We start from the raw sequence: 18,502 nt of genomic DNA, 5'->3' as shown, positions 1-18,502 counted from the left end.
CTCCAATGACTACCGGGTTGGAAAGTTAATACAGGTAGAGTTCCTGGGGAAACTGGGTTACTGGCTGCTTGTGGAAAGCAGGGATCCATATCTGGCTGCTCTAAACATACCTGTGTGACCAGCCCACTGGCTCAGGCAGTAGAGACAGGCACAGTAGCCGGGAGGCGGGGGACAGGTCTTTCCTTCCCGCAGGCACCAATACCGCTCTGCTGTGACCACTGACATTGCTTCAGGGGCTGAGCAGCTCGAGAGACCACAGCTTCTGGACAATAGAGGGCACCATATACAAACATGAAATGCAAAAGGAGCCTTGTCCTGAGTAAAATTATTAATACAACTCCCGAGAAAGATTTAAATAATATGGACCTCGTGACTCTTCCTGAAAGGGAGTTCAAAATAAAAATCATCAATATTCTAATGGAGGTATGGAAAGATATTCAAGAACTCAGGAATGAATTCAGGTCAGAGATCCAATCGTTGAAGAGCATGATGGAGGGTATTAAAAGCAGGTTTGATATGGTGGAGAAGACAATAAATGAAATAGAAACTAGAGAAGAGGAATGTAAAGAAGCTGAGGCACAGAGAGAAAAAAGGATCTCTAAAAATGAAAGAATATTGAGAGAACTGTGTGACCAATCCAAGCAGAACAATATTTGCATTATAGGGATACCAGAAGAAGAAGAGAGAGAGAAAGGGATAGAAAGTGTCTTTGAGGAGGTAGTTGCTGAAAACTTCCCCAATCTGGGGAAGGAGATAGTCTCTCAGGCCATGGAGATCCACAGATCCCCCTACACAAGGGACCCAAGGAAGACAACACCAAGACACATAATAATTGAAATGGGAAAGATCAAGGATAAGGAAAGACTGTTAAAAGCAGCCAGAGGTAGAAATAAGGTCACATACAAAGGAAAGCCCATCAGACTAACAACAGACTTCTAAGAAGAAGCCTTAAAGGCCAGAAGAGAGTGGCATGATGTATTTAATGCCATGAAGCAGAAGGGCCTGGAACCAAGATTACTTTATCCGGGAGATTATCATTTACATTTGAAGGAGGGATTAAACAATTTAGAGATAAGCAAAAGCTGAGAGAGTTTACCTCCCACAAACCATCTCTGCAGTCTATTTTGGAGGGACTGCTATAGATGGAAGTGTTCCTAAGGTAGAATAGCTGTCACCAGAAGAAATAAAACCACAGAAAAGAAAGTAGAACAGCTAATTATGAAGCAAATACAAAATTAAATTAACTATCCTCTAAGACAATCAAGGGATAGACAAAAAGTACAGAATTTGATACCTAATATATAAAGAATGAAGGAGGAAGAAAAGGGAGGAGAAATAGAAAAAACCTTTAGATTGTGTTAGTAAGAGCAAACTAAGTGAGTTAACTTAGACTCTTAAATAGTAAGGAAAGTACCCTGGAAACTCTGGTAAACATGACTCTAAAGCCTGAAATGGCAATAAGTACATACCTAAAGACAATCACCCTAAATGTAAATGGACTGAATGCACAAACCAAAAGACAAAGAGTCACTGAATGGATAAGCCCCATCTTTATGCTGCTTACAAGAGACTCACCTTAAAACCAAAGACATGCACAGAATAAAAGTCAAGGGATGGAAAAATTGCTTCATACAAACAATAGGGAAAAAAAAACAGGTGTTACATTACTAGTATCAGACAAAATAGACTTCAAAACAAAGAAAGTAACAAGAGATAAAGAAGGACATTACATAATGATAAAGGGCTCAGGCCAAAAAGAGGATATAGCCATTATAAATATATACGCACCCAACACAGGAGCACCAGCATATGTGAAACAAATACTAACAGAACTACAGGAGGAAATAGGATGCAATGCATTCATTTTAGGAGACTTCAACATGCCACTCACCCGAAAGGATAGATCCACTGAGCAGAAAATAAGTAAGGACATGGAGGTACTGAACAACACAGTAGAACAGATGGACCTAATAGACAGCTATAGAACTCTACATCCAAAAGCAACAAGATATACATTCTTCTCAAGTGCACATGGAACTTTCTCCAGAATAGATCACATACTAGCCCCAGTAAATTCCAAAGGATTGAAATTCTACCAATCAACTTTTCAGACCACAAAGGTATAAAACTAGAAATAAATTCTACAAAAAAAAGAAAAACCTCACAATCACATGGAGGCTTAACAACATGCTCCTAAATAATCAATGGATCAACGAACAAATTAAAATAGAGATCAAGGAATATATGGAAACAAATGACAACAACAACACAAAGCCCCAACTTCTGTGGGACGCAGAGAAAGCAGTCTTAAGAGGAAAGCATATAGTGATCCAGGCCCACTTAAAGAAAGAATAACAATCCCAAAGGAATAGTCTAACATCACAATTATTGAAACTGGAAAAAGAAGAACAAATGAGGCCTAAAGTCAGCAGAAGGAGGGACATAATAAAGATCAGAGAAGACATAAATGAAATTGAGAAGAATAAAACAATAGAAAAAATCAATGAAACCAAGAGCTGGTTCTTTGAGAAAATAAACAAAATAGAAAATAAACAAACTTATTAAGAGAAAAAGAGAATCAACACACATCCACAGAATCAGAAATGAGAATGGAAAAATCATGACAGACTTGACAGAAATACAAAGAATTATTAAAGACTACTATGAAAACTTATATGCTAACAAGCTGGAAAACCTAGAAGAAATGGACAACTTCCTAGAAAAACACAACTTTCCAAGACTGACCATGAAAGAAAAACAAAAGTTAAACAAACCAATTACAAGCAAAGAAATTGAAACGGTAATCAAAAAACTACCCAAGAACAAAACCACCGGGACAGACGGATTTACCTCAGAAATTTATCAAACATACAGAGAAGACATAATACCTATTCTCCTAAAAGTGTTCCAAAAAAAGAAGAGGAGGGAATACTCCCAAACTCATTCTATGAAGCCAACATCACCCTAATACCAAAACCAGGCAAAGACCCCACCAAAAAAGAAAATTACAGACCAATATCCCTGGTGAACATAGATGCAAAAATACTCAGTAAAATATCAGCAAACCAAGTTCAAAAATACATCAAAAGGATCATACAACATGACCAAGTAGGATTCATCCCAGGGATGCAAGGATGGTACAACATCTGAAAATCCATCAACATCATCCACCACATCAACAAAAAGAAGGACAAAAACCACATGATCATCTCCATAGATGCTGAAAAAGCATTCAACAAAATTCAACATTCATTCATGATAAAAACTCTCAACAAAATGGGTATAGAGGGCAGGTGCCTCAACATAATAAAGACCATATATGATAAACCCACAGCCAACATAATACTGAACTGCAAGAAGCTGAAAGCTTTTCCTCTGGGATTGGGAGCAAGACAGGGATGCCCACTCTCCCCACTGTTATTCAACATAATACCGGAGGTCCTAGCCACGGCAACTAGACAATAGAAAGAAATACAAGGCATCCAGATTGATAAAGAAGAGGTCATACTGTCACTATTTTCAGATGGCATTATATTGTACATAAAAAACCCTAAAGACTCCACTCCAAAACTACTAGAACTGATACCAAAATACAGCAAAGTTGCAGGATACAAAATTAACACACAGAAATCTGTGGCTTTCCTATACACTAACAATGAACTAATTGGAAGAGAAATCAGGAAAACAATTCCATTCACAATTGCATCAAAAAGAATAAAATAGTTAGGAATAAATCTTACCAAGGAAATGACAGACCTATACCCTGAAAACTATAAGATACTCTTAAGAGAAATTAAAGAGGACACTAACAAATGGAAACTCTTCCCATGCTCCTGGCTAGCAAGAATTATTATCATCAAAATGGCCATCCAGCCCAAAGCAATATACAGATTTGATGCAATCTGTGTCAAATTATCAACAACATCCTTCAACAAACTAGAATAGTTCAAAAATTCATATGGAAACACCAAAGAACCTGAATAGCCAAAGCAATCCTGAGAAGGAAGAATAAAGTTGGGGGGATCTCGCTCTCCAACTTCAAGCTCTACTACAAAGCTACAGTAATCAAGAAAGTTTGGTACTGGCACAAGAACAGAGGCACAGACCAGTGGAACAGAATAGAGACCCCAGATATTAACCCAAACATTTATGGTCAATTAATAAATGATAAAGGAGCCATTGACATACAATGGGGACATGACAGTCTCTTCAACAGATGGTGCTGGCAAAACTGGACAGCTACATGTAAGAGAATGAAACTGGATCACTGTCTAACGCCATACACAAAAGTAAATTCAAAATGGATCAAAGACCTGAATGTAAATCATGAAACCATAAAACTCTTAGAAAAAAACATAGACAAAAATCTCTTGGACATAAACATGAGCGACTTCTTCATGACCATATGTCTCTGGGCAAGGGAAACAAAAGCAAAAATGAACAAGTGGGACTATATCAACCTGAAAAGCTTCTGTACAGCAAAGGACACCATCAATAGAACAAAAAGGTACCCTACAGTATGGGAGAATATTTTCATAAATGACAGATCTGATAAAGGGTTGACATCCAAAATATATAAAGAGCTCATGCACCTCAACAAACAAAAAGCAAATAACCCAATTAAAAAGTGGGCAGAGGAGCTGAACAGACAGTTCTCCAAAGAAGAAATTCAGATGGCTAACAGACACATGAAAAGATGCTCCACATGGCTTGTCATCAGAGAAATGCAAATTAAAACCACAATGAAATATCACCTCACACCCATAAGGATCACCACCATCCAAAAGACAAACAACAACAAATATTGGCGAGGTTGTGGAGAAAGGGGAACTACCTACACTGCTGGAGGGAATGCAAATTAGTTCAACCATTGTGGAAAGCAGTATGGAAGTTCCTCAAAATGCTCAAAATAGAAATACCATTTGACCCAGGAATTCCTCTTCTAGGAATTTACCATAAGAATGCAGCACTCCAGTTTGAAAAAGACAGATGCAGCCCTATGTTTATCACAGCACTATTTACAATAAGAAATGGAACTTTTTGAACTACAGCCAAGAAATGGAAGCAACCTAAATGTCCATCAGTAGATGAATGGATAAAGAAGATGTGGTACGTATACACCATGGGATATTACTCATCCATAAGAAAAAAACAGATCCTACCATTTGCAACAACATGGATGGAGCTAGAGGGTATTATGCTCAGTGAAATAAGCCAGGCAGAGAAAGACAAGTATCAAATGATTTCACTCATATGTGGAGTATACAACAAAGAAAAACTGAAGGAACAAAACAGCAGAAGAATCACAGAACCCAAGAATGGACTAACGGTTAACAAAGGGAAAGGGACTGGACAGGAGGGGTGGGAAGGGAGGGATCAGGGCAGGGAAAGAGAAAGGGAACCATGCAATTAGCGTGCATAATGTGGGGGGGCATAGGTAGGAATGCGCAACACAGAGAAGACAAGTAGTGAGTCTACAGCATCTTACTACTCTGATAGACAGTGACTGTAATGGGGTTTGTGGAGGGGGGGGGAGTTGGTGAAGGGTGGAGTCTAGTAACCATAATGTTTTTCATGTAATTATAGATTAATGATAATAAAGTGAATTTAAAAAAATGAAAAATAAATGTAAGGTGAAAGTATGAGTCATTAGTCTTTTATATCTGCATTTGCTCCTCTAATAGCAAATAAAATTAGTTGATACATATTTATTTTGCAAGCTGGAACCTTACTCTGCATACTTGCTGCCCTGCCTATTTAAAGAAAATAATAACATCCAACAGCCTAGATATAAAGAAGTACAGAAGCCAGTGAGATAGGATCAGCACTTATTATTAACGGGCAAACGATTCATATTTGTCTGCCAGTTGAGCAGCTATGTTGAACTTCCTTCTAACCATGATTCAGCCAACTATTACATTTTATTATTATCTTGAATTATGCATAGAATATCACAAAATATTCCCAATCTTCAAGACTACTACAGTTTTCCATTCTGACCTGAGATGACGTCTCAACTGCAACACTTTGCCTTGAATGACAACTAGCTGACTTCTTGCATAACTGTGAATGAAAGGCCAAAGAGAGCATAAGAAAAGGATAAAAGTAGAAAATAGGATAATATATAATAGAAAACAGACTCATAAAAGAAGGTGTTGAATACCAAAGTAGTGGAATTACTAGTTTAATGAGTCATTTTGGAGAGATGTCTACTAGAGTCTGACCTGAGAGAACAATCAAATTAGGTTACTATTGGATTCTGAATAATGATAAATGACATTTCATTTTCCCACCATATTTGAATGGGAAATGATAACATTTTTTGAAATATTATTTTTTGTACTTATATATTAAACTCTTATCACCTGGGATAAATTAAATATATTTGCTTATACTTTGACAGATTCTAATATGTAAGAAAATGATGTTTAGATTGAGGAAGGAGGAGCACAAATAAAGAAATAAGAGGAGAAAAAAAATTGAAGTGGTCTCAAGTATGATAAGTAGATATATAGTCAGTTAATGCTATGGTAGTCAGAGGCTTTATGCAGGCATTGAATGCAGAAATAAGAGAGCACACAGAAAGAATGTTGAAGGTTTAAAAGACATGTGGAGCATTCTTTGCATGTAATCAAAGACTGTTGGTAGCAATACCTTGAATGTTGCTCATTCATTCTACACTGAAAGGTTCTCTTATATCCTAAAAACCAAAGAACATGAGTTGTTGTATATTACATGATCTTTTTCTTCATGCCTTTATTTTAATTTTGGGTAGGGTATATTTCTATTTTTTATTTCAGGGATATACATGGAGTGATTTTTACCTTTGTAGTAAAATCTTTCTATTAAAGAAAATTTCAAAAACATATTAAAATAGATATAGTACAAAAACACTCTATGACTCTGTTATACAACTTTAATCATTTTAATTTAGGCCAATGTTGTTTTGTGTATACTCCCATCTACATTTTCTCCTTCCTCCAGGATTACTTTGAGGTAGACTCAAGAAAGTTTGTGTTTAATTCATAACTATTTAATATTTATCATTAAAAGATGAGTCTTCTTAAAAATATATATATTAATTATTAAATCTAAAAAAAATATTGGCATTTCTTTAGCATCATCCAATATCCAGCAAGTGTTCTGTTTTGTGGACCCCTTATCAAGTATCCTTCGAAAATAATTCACAAAATTATCCCTATACGACTTTGAGGCTCCAGCAAAGTAATGCAGATGCTTCATAAGAACATATTTACTACATTCTTGTTGGTAAATTTAACTGCACATGAAAGTTTCTACCATCATCTGATCAGTTTATGTTCTAGACTCATATGTTCTCCATTCAAAATGAAAAATAAAACTTCAACATTATTTAAGATACTAGTTTTCTATATCATCCAAGCTCCAACAGACTTTATGAATGTTAAAGTAACTTGGCATACTTGCAAACATATTGTATACATTGAACAATGCTTTTTATGTCTTTTATGCTTATCATGTACTACTCATTGTATGCATTTCTTTGTGTTTTGCCAAACATTCCATTTGACCAATGAGCCAAAGTATACTATAACTGATGAACTGCAAGTATATTCAATATATTTGTGGTAAAATCTGAGTCAGCATGAAGAGTCTACAGGAATGCAAAAATGACATAATGCTGAGTACAGTCTCTTTCAAGTTAAAGATCTGAATAGCAAAATTGAATCCATGGAACTACACTGATTTCCTAGAATAAAAAACATCTGGGTAATTCTATTTTAATCTTTGGCCAGTGCATAATACAAAGATGATTTAATTGAAATAATGCAGAATTAATTTAAATTGTCAGTTATAAATTTGTAAAGTCTTCTGCATAGAGCTCATAAAGGGGAGAGTATGTGTGTATGTTAGGAATGTTAGGTGGAAAGATAGACATAAGCGGCCAGAAAAGAGGAAGATAAGGCTTAAAGAAGAAGCTGCCCAGATAAGGTTAAAACAAAAGCTACCTGAACTCTGTCCTGGTAGGGGTCTCATGTGCAAGCATAATAAAGGCTTTGCAGGGAGACAACTTCCACCCCAGCCAGATCACAATGGAACAGAACTGAGACCTGCCCAGATCACACCTCAGCATGGGGAAAGGAAATGTTCACTGAAAGGGTGTAACTCTGGGTCAGAGGGAATCTGTTCCCAGACCAGGGCAAATTACCTCTGAAACTGAAATCAGTCAAAGGGAGAAATAAAGCAGGAGAAACCTGTTTATTGTGTACAAGCAGTCATCCACTTCTGCTCCCCCATTTTCTCGCAACCTGGCTGTAAAAAGGGACCCCACCCAACCTCTGTGGTCCAGATATGCTCTTACTCCACCACACAATCACCTATTGAAATGGAGATGCATTAAGGTCAAGAGAGAGATTCTGGAAATATTGTAATTTTACCCACAGAGGGCTGACTATATACAGAGACCTGCTAATCAAATAACCCCACCTTGTCAGTCAAAGAGGAGCCTCTAACCAGAATGGAATATATAAGCCTTCTGCCTAACAGATGGAGGCCTTTGTTTACCTTGACTCTGGCCTGCTACTCCCTTGGAGTGCATTAAACTGAACTTTCTCTCTGCTCCACTATTGTGTCTCTGCCTTTCAATTCTTTGTTGTGGTGGGACAAGGACTGAGGAGGACAAACTCAACCCATACTATATGTGTATGTGTGTGTGTGTGTGTGTGTGTGTGTGTGTGTGTGTGTGTGCATGTGAATGTGTAAATACATATATATAAATGATATATATATTTAATGTCTTATTCTTATTAAATAATTGAAATGCAGCAAAATGTCAGATATCATTCTTCTACATTTTAGCAAGGCTTTGCAACAGTGAACACATGTTATCTTGTTTTTAAGTTCCACATTCTGCCCACATTGAGTTATGAATAATCAAGTCTTACTAATTGCTTTTTCAAAAACTCCAGTTCTGATTTTACTTCATATGCTTAATTTATTTTTCTCCTTTTGTACCTTTATAAGTATTTTTCTACTGGCTACTTATTAATTTCTCTGATAGTCTTTAATCTTACCCATTTATTATTTTATTGTAAAATAGCAACTTCTAAAGTTACTTGGAGCTACCTGTAAAAGGTAGCTTTAAGGTCACGATTAAAGGTGGAAAGCTCAAATTATTTAAATAATTATTTAATAAAGTGTTTCATTTCCAATACATAATATCTGTAAAAATAAAGCTGCTCTATTTAAACTAAGGAAAAGCCTTGTTTATTAAAATGGTTTTGCTCTAAATCCCGCAAAAGAATATCACATTAGTATTTATGATAAAATGAGTGTATTTGGAAATATATTTCTTGGCATTTGCAACAATCAGAAGTCACTTTTTTAATGTCATGTTTCAAATATATATACTTATAGCTCTGGAGGCCTAAAAAATATGTTTACCTAAAAGCCTTAGAGAAAAGAAAAACTAATTCATGTTTGAAATTAAATCCTTTTTGGCAATCTAAATGTTAGCCAGTAGCATAAATGAGCAGGTTGGCAATTGGAAATGAATGCCAAAAAAATGAGATATTATTTGAGAAACTAAATTATGCTGTTGCTTCAGATAATACATTTTTAAAACCTTCCAACATCAAGAATGTGTGTCCTTTGAATAGTGAAAAAAATGCAAATTGCTCAGTATTTTACAATGTGTTTCATGTTCTTTTCTTTTGCTTTTTCATTTTATTGCCATTGTTTTGGTGCGGGGTGTTATTCATTTAAAAACATATCAAATGGCAAATGGATCATATCATTTTGGAAATAATTGAGACAGAGAAAAGACAGAGGCAGCCACTGTCTAGTTAGAAGAGGATAAGGAGCCTCAGAAAAGAACAAAAGCAGGAAGCTTACTGAGCGCCTCAGGAATATACAGGAACAGGCTGCCTGCTGTGAGAACACCCGTTCTGTTTTGTTGTGTCCGCTAGCAGCAGGGTCACAGGAGCTTGCCAAATTTGGAAATATAGACAACTTTCCATAAGATTAGTCAAGACAAGGAACAGCATTCCAGCAGGAGCCAATAGAAATTAGACAACTCAGCTAAGTCTGAGATGTATACCTCTGGACACAGCCCAGACACAGGCATTCACCCCCCACCGGTTTGCACTGGGAGTTCTGTACTTTTGCTTTCTCTAAATAAAAACCCTTTTTATCCTGCTTGTCTACCCTGAGCATATGAGAAATTCATTTTTCAATTCCATGAGAAAGAACTCCAGTATCATAATGAGCATACTAAAATTCTTATAAGAATTTTTCTGTTCTGCATAGTATTTATATTGGCCATATAAATGGAATCCTATGGTAAATAATGAAATCTCAGTGGAAATATATATATCCAACTTTCTAAAGTTTAGTTCCTTCTTTAAAATATAATACAAATAAAGAATTTCTGTTTTCTAAGTCACTCAATAACCAGGATGGTCTTGTAATTTATCCAAACAGGAACCCTTTTAAGAATGAAAGAAACATTAAATATGAACCTGGAAGAAGAGATGTAAACTGGGACTGTTCCAGGCAAACAAGCACCTGTGATTATTACCTTAACTACAACAGGCTGTTTGTGAACTTAGGTACTGTCATTTCAGGAACTTAGCGTTATCATATAACACTGTTGGAGTGGTCTCCATGAGTTGATCAGTCAAACAGCACTAGGGAATAATTTAGACTCAGCTCAACCAGGTACCCATGAACAAGTATTTATAATAGCTTGCCTTTTACTGCATCTTGATGCCTAAAATATCTCATTCATGAACTTTTTTATTCTTCCACATGTTTGAGCATTCCAACAGGTGGTACTAATTAGATAAGTAGAATGGGGGTAGCTGAGGACATACGTGTTTTTTACATTCATATCATGCAGCATCTACATGCTGTCTCAGGGTCTTCTGCTCTGCAGTCATGCAAAATTATTTATTGTCTCCTTAAAACAAAGATGCTGATTCTCACCTAGCTAATTGTTTGCTTCTTTAGAATGGAAATTCTTCCAGGAGCTTCACGACCAACCCTGAGAGTTGATAAGGAACTCTAACTCCAAGAACTCCTGATTTATACTAATGAAAACAATTTATAAGTCAAATAATTTCAGATTACTCACCCCTACTCCCTTTTAAGACCACGTTTGGATAGAAAAGGATTTAAATATACTGACACCCACAAGGAAGGGACAGTATCAAGGCCATTTGTTCTATACTCTGATTATATGTTTTGATTTTATATAATTCAACTTGTCGATAGGTTTCTGAGAGACATGATGAGAGATAGATTGAAGGAGTATGTTGAAAGAGAACATTAAAGATATTTAATAATTTACAAATGCATTTATTGATTGGATACTCAAAGTGTATGCCCAAAGTTTATTGCCACTGTGACATTTTACTTGCCATGAATCAAAGGGTTTCCCTAGATGCAGAGATCAGAATAACAGTACCAAGTTGGCACAGTTTGAATATGTAAATATCTCATTTGCCAACATAAGTCCAAACTGAAACAATAAAAAGCTTATCCTCACAGGTGGTCTGGTGCTGTTGAAGTGGTTCATTTGCTGGTGTCCATTAACCTCAATTTTATCTCAGTATTGTAGCTACTGAACTCTGGGCAACCTATAAGCTAGGAAGCTGCTGCCCAGTATTTCTTCTCTATCTTGAGGATCTGTCTAAGGAGTCAGAATCAACTTCAAGTGCCTGCTTATCTTTAAATTCTTGTTATGCAGATAAGAAGCTGTAGAACTTTGCAAGGCAGCACTTTTATATTTTGATTTGGGGAAGGCAGCTTATGTGTAAAAACTACTCCTTTCTGGAAAGTTAATGTCAGGAAGGAAAGGACTCAACTCGGTGTCGCAGGGAAGTCAGATATAGTGAGACAAGAGACCAAAGTCAAGAAAGCAAAGTAAGTTTTAATACACTCTGCACAGTGTCACAGAGCGGGCCTGCCTAAGATAAGACAGGCAGGCGTGGGTGCTCATTCTGAGGCTTCTTTTATGTGGTTTTGGCAGGGCAGAGAGGTCTTTGATTGACAGATGTCAGCTCTCTAGGCTTGTTCTGATGGGTGAAATGGGGACAGGGGCTGTGCTGTGCTGTGCCTCTGATGTTTCTTATCTGTGGGGACCCTGGACATTTCCTGAGTCACTCTTGGACCCTGTGGCTGCATCTGATTAACTCTTTAAGTCATTTCTGGCTTTCTGGCTCTATTTGGTCAACTCCCTGAGTTGAATATCTTTGTAGGGCCCTTTCTCCTTTTCAACCCACTCATTTCTTTCTGCCTAACAGTTAACATTGGTTCCTTTAGTAAAATATATTGCTGCAAAACTATTTTATAAAAAAGTAGGGTACAATTTACTATTTAGAACTATAAATCAAAGCACCTAGTTCTACCTTCCAAAAACAAAAATGTCTTAAATTTTTGTTTCTAGTATTGGATAACATTACTCATGAGCATAAGGGTTCTATGATTTGTTGTAAATAGAAATGAGTGATTAAATATTTGCTTATGCAATTTATAATTGCCCTAAGGAAATATATTTACATAGAAAATATTTTATTGTAAAATAAACAATAAGGGGATTTTTACACATGCTTCTGATGTAGTTGATTGCTACTGAAACATTCCATTTAAGTTTTTGAAATAGTGTAAAGATATATTTTTAAAAAGTATTAGGATTTATCATGTTCAATATATTTTGTAGGTACACTCAGTAGTATGTGTCTGAATTTCTTTGAAAGAGGATTGATTGAAGCAGATATAGTATAAATTTTGGTTGTGCTGGTAAAATATTTATTACTCTAAGATGTGTTTTTTTACTCCTTTGACTTAGGCTAAAATAAAAGTCTGCATTGCAGAAGAGGAAAAGTAGAGTAAATAAATTCCTTTTTAATGAGGTCATGTAATGGTGGCATAGGAACAGGAACACAGAGTTACATGTTAGGAGATCATAAATTAAATCTCAGCAACTACATGTCTATTCACCTAAGGCAAGTCATTTAACTTCTGCAAACTCATCTACCTTCTCTGTGAAATAGGGATGTGCTAGATCTTCTCCATTTGCTGGTGCGGATCTACTCTCCATCTCTCTTCACTCTGTTTTATGCTCTGGAGGTTGATACTTAATGGAATGAACCAACCAAGAAGCTTGGCTTTTAGACTTGCAGTGATATCAGTGAACAGCAGGCACCAGCAGGAGGGTAATAATGAAAGTTTGATGTTTAATGTACCAGGATGAAGACTGACTGCTTATTTTTCTCAGCATTTCCCTCCTATAGCTACAGGCCTGAGGGGGCACTGGTAACCATTGTCTTCACTGACACCTTCAGACCCATGGCTTCCTTCACTATCTCTTGGGCTTTTCTTAAATGTAGCCCTACCTATGCAAGTGATTCCTTTATTAAATAACCATCAGTTTCCCCTTTTGAGTTTAAAATTATCCACTGGACCCATATTTATACGGGAGATAAATTTTAAAAAAGCAATGCCTAGTTGTTATCCAGATTTATTGTAATGAGCCTAAAAAGTATATTGTTGTAAGTGTAAAAATGGATAAGATGTACTAGATGCCAGATAAACATTACCTGAAATAATCTAGGTCATGTACTTCTAAGTCAGGATTTGGAATGCATGCCTGGCTATTCTGTTGAAGCAATATCAGCAGAGCCTTTGATCCAAGACCTGGTTTGCTTTTAGCACTTGCAGGCTCCTGCTTCTGCCAGCCTCCACAGTTTTCTTAAGACACACAGCAATTCTGAACAGTTGTTAGAAGGGCACATGAAGTACATTTTGTCTGCTCCTGTGTTTTTGAATGGCCCTTCTTCCCAACACTCAAATTTTAAAGTCACTCTAAAATTTGGCAAGTACGTGAATTTTCTTAGTTGTCTGTCAGGAGACTGAAAATTGCAGTGCTGTATGAAAAAGGGATCGACATTGCTGACAAGATGACAGTGCCTCAGTTGCTGGATAACGAAGGTGACAAGAGGCTGAAGATGGCTATGAATGCCTGACAATTTTCTACAGGGCAAAGGGATCTCATGTCACACGTTGGGAAGGTGATAGTCAATTCAAATAAATGATGCTTACAGATGTTCTATTCATTCTAGAGACTTGATTAGGAAAAAGGAGCAAGTGTGACACACTAAGTTTAAATGTTGGAGTAAGAGAGAACACCACCCTCTATGCTTCTGTGTGGACTGTATAAAAATGTGGTACGATGTTAAAGTGGAAAAGTCATCAAGTTGACACTCTAGAACATAGTTTTTAGCCATGTCTCAATTCAAATTCAATGAATGTCCTCCGGACCTCTTGTGGTTAATTTTAAAGGTCAGCTTGACTGGGCTAAAAGATGCCCCAGTAGCTGGTAAAACATTATTTCTAGATGTGTCCATGAGAATGCTTTTGGAAAATATTAGCATTTGAAATGGTGGAATAAAGAAGAACACCTTCTCCAATGTGGGCAGTCATTATCCACTCTGCTGGGGTTGAATAGAACAAAAGGCAGAGGGAGGGCCAATAGAGACATCCATGTTGTCCTGCCTGGACCATCAGCAATCCTGATTCTTAGGCCTTCAGACTGAGACCAGGACTTATTTCACCAGCCCCTCAATTATTAATCCTTTGTTCTCAGACTTACACCATTGGCGCCCCTGATGTTTAGGTCTGGATTTGGACTGAATTATAACTCCAGGTTTCCTGGTTCTCCACAGAGCCTATGGGAATTCTCAGCCTTCCTAAGCATGTGAGCCAATTCTTATAATGAATCTTCTCTTAGTTACATCCCATTGGTTCTGTTTTCCTGGAAAACCCTGACTAATACAGGCACATCCATGAAGTGCTATAGGTCGCATTTTAGTAAGGCGTAAGATGAAAGTAAAATAATAATGGTCTTGTCCACATTATGCATGAGATTGATGGGAGATTAAATCAGGTACATACCTTTTCAAATTATGCTATCTCACTGTAGACTGCTCAATTTTTCTAGGATTCAGTTTATTTACCTATAAAATGAGAAATATGTGCAGAAGTCAAGTTTTCCAAGCAGTTTCTTAGAAGTTATAGGGTCCTTAAAATGCTACAATGAGCCTAACTTAAATGAAAAATAGATTCTTTAGTCTGAAATTTTATCATTCCAGTGTAGAAGCTTATGAAATTATAATTTATGAGATAAAAATTTATACTTAATAAAAATGAACAATTAATTCCAATCATAACCCATATAAAACAACATTTTTATTTGTTATGCACACAGGCCCATGGGTTACTACTGCAATTACTTGTTTAACATTATTGAATACACACACATATAGTTTTAACCAGCCATCAATAGAATAATGGTGAGATACTATGGTTAATCTTCCTGAAATTTGGAACAGAGCTAGAATTGCTATTTCAGTATTGCATGCTATCCATACTGTTCTACATATTTTACCAATAAAATAAATAGTAAGCCTAAATACAGTAACTTTATTATTGAGGAGTCACAAGTAACTGTGTTTTTTTAATGTTTTATTCTAAGTATAAAATAACAAAAACTACAGGGAAAATAGATAACAGGTCAAAAGATAAATTAAAAATATAATTAGTTTCTGTAACTATTTCAACTTCATGGACTATATAAGAACATAATTTAATAATAATATAATGCATTTCAGTCATATAAATTTGTATTATTTTTATGCAGTAAATAACCAGTATAAGAAGATCAATAAAAATTTTATAGCCTAGAAATAATTCTTAATGTTAAAATAGAATATCAATTAAAAATTTGAAAATAAGTCATAAAATAATGGGGACAAACATAAATCATAAAATAATGGTGATAGTAGTTTTTTTTTCAAACTATACATTTAAAAAGTGATAGATTTGGCTACATAGGATTTTGAAACACCAGAAACTAACAGTAAAATATGAAAATGTGATCATAATTTTTATTGCCAGCACATGACCAGATTCTGCACTATAAAAAGGTTTTTATTCATTCATTTTTTTTATTCAACAAATATCTAGAAAAGGCAAACACACTTAATTGAAACATGAGAAACATTAATATATGTACAAATTTAAATGGCCAAAAAAGAAAAAAGAACCAATAATTAATATATTTTTCATCAAATAGAAAAGATTTAAAAAAAATGATATATTTTAATTATATGCTGTTAAAATATTATTAAACAATACAATATATAACATTATTATATTTTTTAATTGCCAAAAAGGTAAAGAACTACAGAATGGTGTTTTGAAGTTCAGTGAAACAAAATTCAAGGATGAAATTTTTAAATTAATTTAAGAGAAATTAACATTTTAAGATATATAATTTTAAAATCCAAAACTTAGCCTCTCTCTCCATTTATTCAATATGTCTTCTATTAGCTATTTAAATTGGGTTATCTAATCTATACTTCCTTGAGTTTATATACTTAGAACTGATATGTGTATGACCAAACAGAACCAGTCTTGAAAGTAGATGATGCAATAGTATTCCAAGAGATTTACTCAAATTGTAAAGAAGCTATAAGAATTAAACATGAAAGAAACAATTCAGATTTTGAAAAAGTCATCAATATCACCATCACTGCAATGTGGAAAATGTTTTAGAATGCCTGAAGTACAAATGGATTCAGAATATTATCATGTTCTTATTCATTTAAAAATGTTCAATAAATTATTTTTAAATGCATGCATAACTAAGAAAAATTCACAGATCACATAAATGGACAAGCTCACTTACCATGATTACTTTTACACTATCTTCAAAAACATTTAAATTAGGAAATCACATTATTATTTTATGCACCTTGGAGTATGCTTCACAATTTACTAAACATTTTTCTAAATGATAATTATTTTAGGTTCCTTTAGTTGCAAACATAACATTTTCAGATAATATATCCTGAAAATAAAATGAAACAATAAAAAATAGATATCATTTGAAACTCCTTTAAGTGCTGTTTTACCTCTTGAGAAAAATATATCTACTGATTATCACAATAAATCCATTAAACAGATATATTTTTAGCTTCATTTAACAAATGAATTAAGTTGTCCAAGCTTAAAGAACTAAGAAAAGGTGGACTATATTTCAAATCCACATGTTTTGGTTCCAATACCTTCAAACCCCTACTATATATTGCTATTCAAATACAATATTTTAACTATGCAATGATGATGACAATAACAATAATGTGAATACACACACACACTTCAAATATATGTACTCTTCTTCAAATATATCTTTCTCTTTCCTTTCTTAAGGCATTTTCTACTTTCTCTTCCTACTTATGTATCATTTATAGATAGACAGATACATACATACTCTTTCTACTCTTACCTAGGGTTACTTTTATATTACTATTGAAGTAATATAAACTCATACACCAAAACAAGCAATATAATGAACATATGAGATAAAAGTTTAAGTATTAAAACAAACACTTTTGAACTTGACATCCAGCAAGAATACTAATATTGCAAATCTCTAATCTGTCTCTAAGCTGTCCACTACTATTATACAGGTAACCAATTATCAGAATTGTTATTCACCAGTGACTTGCATATTGTTGCATTTTTAAATAAATTTGATATACAAATATATTCCTAAACATGTATTGCCTCATTTTGTTAGACAATAAATTAGAGCCTTATTATAATATAGTATCATCCTCTAGTTAGTTATCATTATATTTTTAATTCATTCATGCTCTTTCATGGTTCTTTCATTTTCACTCTTATGTAATATTCCATTTGCAATGGGACTAACAAACTTTTTCTGTAAGTAGACAGTAAGTATGTTTGGCTTTATAGGGCATATGGTTTCTGTCACAACTACCCAAATGTGCTGTTATACAAAAATGGAGTCATACACAATACATAAACCAATGAGTGTGGCTGTGTTCCAATAAAACATTATTTACTAAAATAGGAAGCCTGCCAGCTTTGGCTTATGGTCCATAGTTTGCCAATTCCTGTATTACATGAATATAGCCAAATTTAGTTGTCTGTCCTGTCTATAGATACTTTTGTTGTTTCTAGTTAGCTATTATGGATGTTCTTGCTATGAACATTTTAGCATAAGTTTCCTGGCACATATGTGTATGCCTGGAAATGCAATTCCTACATTTTAATTATGCATATTTTTAAAGATGAAGCCATATTCTTTTCCAGAATGATTTTTAGCAATCTTCCATCTCACTGGAGTATATAAAGTTTCTGTTGATCCATATCCTTGCCAAAATTTGGTGTTGTCAGATTTCTTAATTGTTGCCTATCTGATTAATATAAAATTGTATATTGTGGTGTGAATATGCATTTACAAGATGTTAGCAAAAATAATTCATGATACAATTTATTTGTAGAAACATGTATGTTTTAGAGTTATATTCATATATTCTGCTCTGGTTTATGGCTTGTCTTTTTATTTTCTTTATAGTTTATTTTAATAATCAGTCTTTGGTATTTTAGATTATTCAGGCAATCCCTCTTATTTTTGCATAATATACTTTGT

Source organism: Manis javanica, chromosome 5, assembly GCF_040802235.1.
Source record: "Manis javanica isolate MJ-LG chromosome 5, MJ_LKY, whole genome shotgun sequence".
Classification (NCBI taxonomy): Eukaryota; Metazoa; Chordata; class Mammalia; order Pholidota; family Manidae; genus Manis; species Manis javanica.
Note: the sequence above shows the minus strand (reverse complement) of the source record.